This window comes from Xenopus tropicalis, chromosome 2 (genome assembly GCF_000004195.4).
Source record: "Xenopus tropicalis strain Nigerian chromosome 2, UCB_Xtro_10.0, whole genome shotgun sequence".
NCBI lineage: Eukaryota > Metazoa > Chordata > Amphibia > Anura > Pipidae > Xenopus > Xenopus tropicalis.
The window spans coordinates 94,612,317-94,619,354 of record NC_030678.2 but is presented as its reverse complement, the minus strand read 5'-3'; positions in this window follow the sequence as shown (position 1 = coordinate 94,619,354).

The window sequence follows — 7,038 nt, the reverse complement described above, 5'->3', positions numbered from 1 at the left end:
TGCTATGTATAATCATTTTATTACATTTTTACATTAAGGTGGTTAAAGATGATCGATATGAGAACTGTGATTGACTGACAGACTGATAGACAGACAGATATGCAAATTAATTTCTAAGTCCTCAGGGGGGTGGGTCCCTTTGCAGGAGATTATATGCTCAAGAAAAGAGGTCCCTCATGGCGGGGTAGGTAGAAGGTGGATATGAAGAACCTCTTTGGTTAAGCATGTGACCCCCAACAACAGGGAAATGATATAGGTTTCCTTGGGGATATTAGCAATTGAATTGTTTCTGTGTTTATGTATATAATTATTTGTATATAGTCATATTGTTATAGATAAGGTTTTCTGATAGTTGTAGGTGTTTTGATACATAGGTTTAGTGTTTTACATTTAACTATATAAGTGTTGTAATGTAGTTGTATTGTTGTGTAGAAAATATTTTGTTATATTTCTTGTTGCTATGGATTGTTATATTTTTTTTACAGTGGGTATGAAGAACCTCTTTGGTTGAGCATGAGTCCCCCAATATATTCATTTTGTTGTAGTTAATGTTTTTTTTTAGGTATAAGATGTTTGAAATGATGACATGCAGCTCTCTCCCCTCTCCTGCTCCCCCCTCCCTAAAGAATGCTAAGAACTCACTCTACCCCTTTAGGAATGTGGATCTGAGCCAATCAGCAGGAAGCTTATCATAGTCTTACAAACTGCACATGTACACTGGTCTTGCTTTTGGTGGAGGAGTGTAAACTTTCTTTACACAGCTTTGCGTTTTTTTTTTCTGTTTGGCTTCTGTTCATCTAAACAGGAGAAATATGGGGAGACCTTAAGGGCACTATTTAGAGAACTGAAGGTATGCCTGCAGCTTGAGATTAACTCTTTATTAGCCTTTCCTTCTTCTTTAAGTGGTTCGATTTATGAAGTATATATTTATAATTGATATTATCATGTAGAAAATATTTTATTGATGGTAAGTATAGTTATAATTTCATAGTTAAGCCTTTTTTTTATACTGAGGTATTAATAGATGATTTATAGAAGAAATGATTGACATGCAATTTAATTGCTAAATCCTCAGGGAGTGGGTCCCTTTGCAGGGGATTATATGCTCAACCAAAGAGGACTTTTACAGTGGGTTAGATAGAGGGTGGGAGTTTGGTGACTAGTGTGTTATTAGTAGATATTAACTAATCCATTGTTTCATAGTGGCAAAAAGTTTGGAATGGATCTTAATAGCCCTCTTGCATGAAAGTGGTTCGGCTGAGTCAGAACAAGTCTGTGGAAGAATCATGTATCTTGTGTATAAAAAAAAAAAACAACAGTAAAGAAATAAATGTTTTTTTATACCATACATAAATTTTATGCACCTTTTTAATACTAGCCCAGTAGAAATGAGGTGTATACTGTCACCTGAAAAATTTATCTGTCTTTTTCTACTCACCACCTGTCAGGTCCATGTTATGCCTCTCCCCTAGAGCTCGAAGCCGATAGAGGCAGCCACTCTGATAGTAATATTGCAGGAACTGGACAAAACCTATAGTAGATAATATATACATGCACTGAGAATACAATGACACTAGTAAATACTACAGAAAAAGGTTCATATAATTACGGGTTTGGTGATTCTGGGAACAAGCAGATGGCAAGCAATGGAAGAGCAACCTAGCCAATAATCATGCAGATTCAGTCAGACAAATGACCAGGTCAATTATACACTTACAAGTGATCAATATCAACCTATATGTAGTCGGCCTACATATATAGTTGCTGCTGAATGTATAACCTTGCCTCACATACAGGGGTGTTTCAGCTAGGAGTCAAAGTGAGTATTCATACAGGGATGGTAAACAGTTGCCCATAGAAGAAAAGCAACTAATTAAAGGTGGAATGAGAAACTGCAGTATGAACAGAAGAGGACCTAAATAAAAATATTAGTAATAATAAGTAACATTAGAATTGTAGCCTTTACAGAGCAAGAGCTTATGGGCTACTAGGGCCATCCATTTGAAAGTTGAAGAGAGTCAAGAAAAGAAGGCAAATAAAAAAACTATTAAAAAAATCAAAAAACAATGCAGGGATTAAAGGTGTGAACACAGGGGATTACATATTTAAACAATACAGGGGTTTACAGTCTGAATCTGAAGTGTAAACCATACAGGGGGCCAGTTAATCTCAGCAATGATACCATTTAAAGTGTACACAAAGGTAAGCAGTCACAGCAGCCACACAGAGGGGGGGCCGCCAGTTGGACAGCCCTGATGTAGATAGTTATAGTCTGGGTCAATTTACAACTGTTTTTCATTTTTATATTGTGTCATAATAATTATTCAGCTGATTTTTCAGCACCTCTTCAGCACCAGTATGTAATTATACCCAGTTTACCAGGTAGTGATTTGAATGAGAGACTGGAATATGAATAGAAGAGGGTCTAAAGGACCTAAAATTTTGGCTGAATTTTTTTGGGGAGGCCTCCATTAGTATTGAACTTACGTCTTTTGTGGTGTAATTTATTATGTGCAATAAAGGATAAGAGCACAAATTATCAAGTGCCTCAATTTTCTGAATGTTGTGTTTTCTGGTATGGTATACCAGTTTGTAACATGCATATATAATTTAGAACAGCCAGACACTGCCCAGAGAGAGCGGGCATACTAGATACCCAAATAAAGCGGAAAGATGCAGGTGGTCATTTAAAGAAGCATCATTAATTTGCCTGGTTGCTTAGAAGAGTCACATTCACGTTTCCCAGTACTAGGCTCAGGTACAGTCTAAAACAAAATCAAAAGAGATCGGGAAATTTTAGTACATGATTGGTAACTGCAAAAACATACAGTACATGTATTAGGCTGAGACTAAAGGGACAATGCTCTTGTTTAGTATAAACTTGTCATAATGCATGGTAGGGGAGTTTAAGGGAGCACTACTGCAGCAATGCTTCCTTGTTTAGCAGCCCATTTCCATTGCTGGGAATTGGTCAAATTTATTATTATGAGCCACCACAATATTTTGGGTGCTGCCTAAGACAATGATCCTAGATGGGGCAATCTGCTTTGAAGTAGCTCTGCATCACACCAGTCTGTGGGTACCTCTCTTAACCAGCTACCTTCGATATCGAATTACAACAAGACAGCTGTTCAGTGGAAATGGAAGTAATGCAACCGTTAAAGGAAGATTTATGTACTTACCGTTAAATCCTTTTCTCTTTAGTTGTCAGGGGGACACAGGAACAGTGGGGTAAAGGGTCCCTCCTACAAGGAGGCAGGACACTGCAGTGATGTCAGAACTGTTGCTCCTCCCTCTCTCATTTTACCCCCCCTTGCTTAGCCAACAGAGCTCAGTTATTTCCAAAGATTCTCAAACAGGAATGTATAACTTGTCTCAAACTTAACTCGTATAACTTACACGCATGGTTGAATGCAACTCAGGAAGAAGTTCCGGGAGGGAAGTCCTGTGTCCCCCTGACGACTAAAGAGAAAAGGATTTAACGGTAAGTACATAAATCTTCCTTTCTCTTATGTCTAAGGGGGACACAGGAACAGTGGGACATACCAAAGATGCCCCTCGGAATAAGGGAGGGAGGAACTTAGGTAGATACTGCCGCTTGGAGGATCTTTCGGCCAAGGGCCGCCTCCGCGGACAGGTAAGTGTTGAATTTGTAAAATTTCGTAAAGGTGTGTAAGGAGGCCCAAGTAGCCGCCTTGCAAACCTGATCGGCAGATGCCATGTGTCTGTGAGCCCAGGAGGCTCCTAATGCTCGGGTAGAGTGGGCCCGCAACCGCAAGGGAGGCGTCCTCCGTTTTGCCAAGTAAGACCATCTAATTGCTTCCTTAATCCAGCGGGCTAGCGTGGTCTTGGTAGCGGGAAGACCCTTTCTTGGGCCCGAAGGGAGCATGAACAGGGCATCTGACCTTCTGAAGGATTTGGTGCGCGAGACGTAGGTCTTTAGTGCTCTGACTACGTCTAGGCGATGCAATTTGGCCCCCTTCTCATTGCTTGGTTTATTGCAAAATGAGGGGAGGCTAATCTCTGTGTTAATGTGGAAGGGGGAGACTACCTTGGGGAGAAACCCCGGGGGGTACGCAGCACCGCGCGGTCCTCCTGAAATATGAGGAATGGTGGAGAGCATGACAGGGCGCTCAGCTCCGAGACGCGTCGTATGGAGGATATGGCTATGAGAAAGACTGTCTTCCAGGTTAAGACACAGATATCCGCAGAGTCAAGAGGTTCGAATGGAGGCTCGGTGAGGGCATTGAGAACAAGGTTCAGGTCCCACGGGGGAACCGGGTGTCGGAAGGGGGGCTTGATCCTGGACACCCCCTGTAAAAAGGTGCGTATATCGTTATGGAGGGCTATGCACTCCTGGAACAAGATGGAGAGGGCGGAGATTTGAGATTTTAGGGAGCCAAGGCGGAGCCCCTTGTTAAAACCTGACTGGAGAAAGTCCAGCACTGTCGGAATGTTGCACTCTCGGAAGTTAAGATCGCGCTGGTCACACCAAGCCCAGTAGCAGTCCCATGTTCTATGGTAAATCCTGGAGGTTGAAGGTTTTCGAGCCCTAAGCATCGTCTGAATGACGGTTTCCGAAAGGCCTTTGTCCCTTAGGATAGAGGCCTCAAGAGCCAACCCATTAAGGTGAAGAGTTGTGGGTTGTGGTGCCGGATCGGGCCCTGGCTGAGAAGGTCGTCTCGCGGTGGTAATGGAACTGGAGGTTCCAGGGAGAGGGCTAGCAGATCTGAGTACCAAGATCTCCTGGGCCAGCACGGGGTGACTAGGATGACTGTGGCTGTTTCTCTGCTTATCTCCCGTGGGAGCATGGGGAGGGGAGGGAAGATGTAGGCTAGCCGGAAGTGCCACGGAATGGTCATTGCATCTATGCCGGCCGCAAGGGGGTCCTGGTACCTTGCGAGGAAGGTGGGGACCTTTCTGTTGTGCCTTGTGGCCATTAGGTCGATCTGTGGCATGCCCCACTGGTCCACTAGGAGACGGAATGCGTCTGGGTGGAGTTCCCACTCCCCGGGGTCTACTCGGTGTCTGCTTAAGAAGTCTGCTTCCAGGTTTGACACTCCTGGGATGTGTATGGCGGACAGGTGAGGTATGTTGTGTTCTGCTCAGGTCAGAATGGGAGTTACTTCCTTGTTGGCCGCTGTGCTTCGCGTGCCCCCCTGCCGATTGATGTAGGCGACGGCGGTGGCGTTGTCCGTCTGGATGCGCACTGGTTTGAGCCTGAGAAGGTCCTGCCACGACTGGAGTGCCAGGCGTATGGCCCTGATCTCTAGAAGGTTGATCGGCAGTTGGGATTCCTCCGGAGACCAGAGACCCTGAGCTGATCTCCCCTGAAAGGTCGCTCCCCATCCCTGGAGGCTGGCATCTGTCGTGACTACCTGCCAAGTCGGTTCAGTGAATGTCCGCCCCTGAGATAGCTGGTGGGGGAAGAGCCACCAAGAAAGAGATCTCCTTGTGTTTGACGGTAAGGAGATCCGTTGGTGAAGGGATAGTCTGCGCCACTTCCTGAGAATTAGTGACTGGAGTGGGCGAAGGTGAAACTGGGCAAATGGGACTGCCTCGATGGCCAACACCATGACTCTCATGCAAGAGTGTACTGTCGGCCTTGTCGTTGTCCTGAGGCGGCGGATAGAAGTTTGTAGCTTGAGCTGTTTCTCCTCTGGTAAGTAGACCCGTTGTTGCAGTTGAGTGTCGAAGTGGAGACCCAGGAAGGTCATCCGTTGGCTGGGTGATAGGGAGGCTTCTGAAAGTTTATGGTCCACCCGAATTCTTGAAGGGTCTGGATGGTGAGCCGAACGTGGTGTTCGGCTAGTTCCTTGGAACGACCCTTGATAAGAAGGTCGTCCAAGTACGGAATGATAGATACACCGTGGACACCGAGGTGAGCCGCGATCACAGACATGACCTTCGTGAAAACCCTCGGGGCCGATGAGAGGCCGAAGGGTAGGGCGACAAACTGGTAGTGTTGGTTCCGGAAGGCGAACCACAGGAACTGGTGGTGGTGAGGATGAATAGGAACATGCAGGTAGGTATCCCTGATGTCCAGGGATGCCAAGAATTCTGCCGGTTCCATGGCGCAAATGACTGAGCGAAGTGATTCCATTTTGAACCTGTGGTATGAAATCCACCTGTTCAGTTTCTTGAGGTCTAAGATTGGCCGGAAGGATCCGTCCTTCTTGGGTACAATAAAGAGGTTCGAATAGAACCCTTGAAAGCGCTGTGTAGGAGGTACGGGGACTATCACGCCCGAATCGGCCAGGGAGTGAATAATTGACAGGAAGGCGTCCCTCTTGGGAGGTTGTACGGGGAGCCTTGACATAAAGAAGTGTCTTGGGGGAGGACTCTTGAGCTCGAGTCGATACCCGGACGCAATGATGTAGAGGATCCAGGGGTCGGTGGAGTGAGTGGCCCAGGTATCCGCGAAAAAACGAAGCCTGCCCCCTAGGTTTACTGACCCCTGTGTAATTGTAACATAGTCAGGAAGAAGCGGCCTTGTCCCCCGTAGGCTTGGCTTGGGGTTTTCGGGGCTGCCAGGCAGATCTGCCCTTGTTGGGAAACCGCTGTTTAAAGGCGGTAGATGAACGCGATGGGGGACTCCCCTTGTAGTTGCGGGAGCTCTGGGTGCGAAAGGAGTTACCCCTTCGGGGGTTGAAGGCTGACTTAGGTCTGTTTTGTGGGAGAAGCGTGCTCTTGCCCCCTGTGGCCTGGGATATAATCTTTTCTAACTCTTCTCCGAAGAGTCTGGATCCCTTAAAGGGAATGGAAATTAGGGACTTTTTGGAGCTGAGGTCGGCTGACCACATCTTTAGCCAGAGGGATCGGCGAGCCGCGACCGAAAGAGCTGAGGAGCGTGCCATGAGTCTGGCCGCGTCCAGTGCCGCTTCGCTGACAAAGGCATTAGCCTCTAAAATGTAGGAAATTAACTGCGAAGCCTGTGTGGGATTGGAGGCGTCTTGTGTACATTCTAGTAGGGAACTAGCCCACGCCTCAATAGCCCGACTAACCCAGGCGGATGCGAGGATAGGTAGAAGGGCTGAG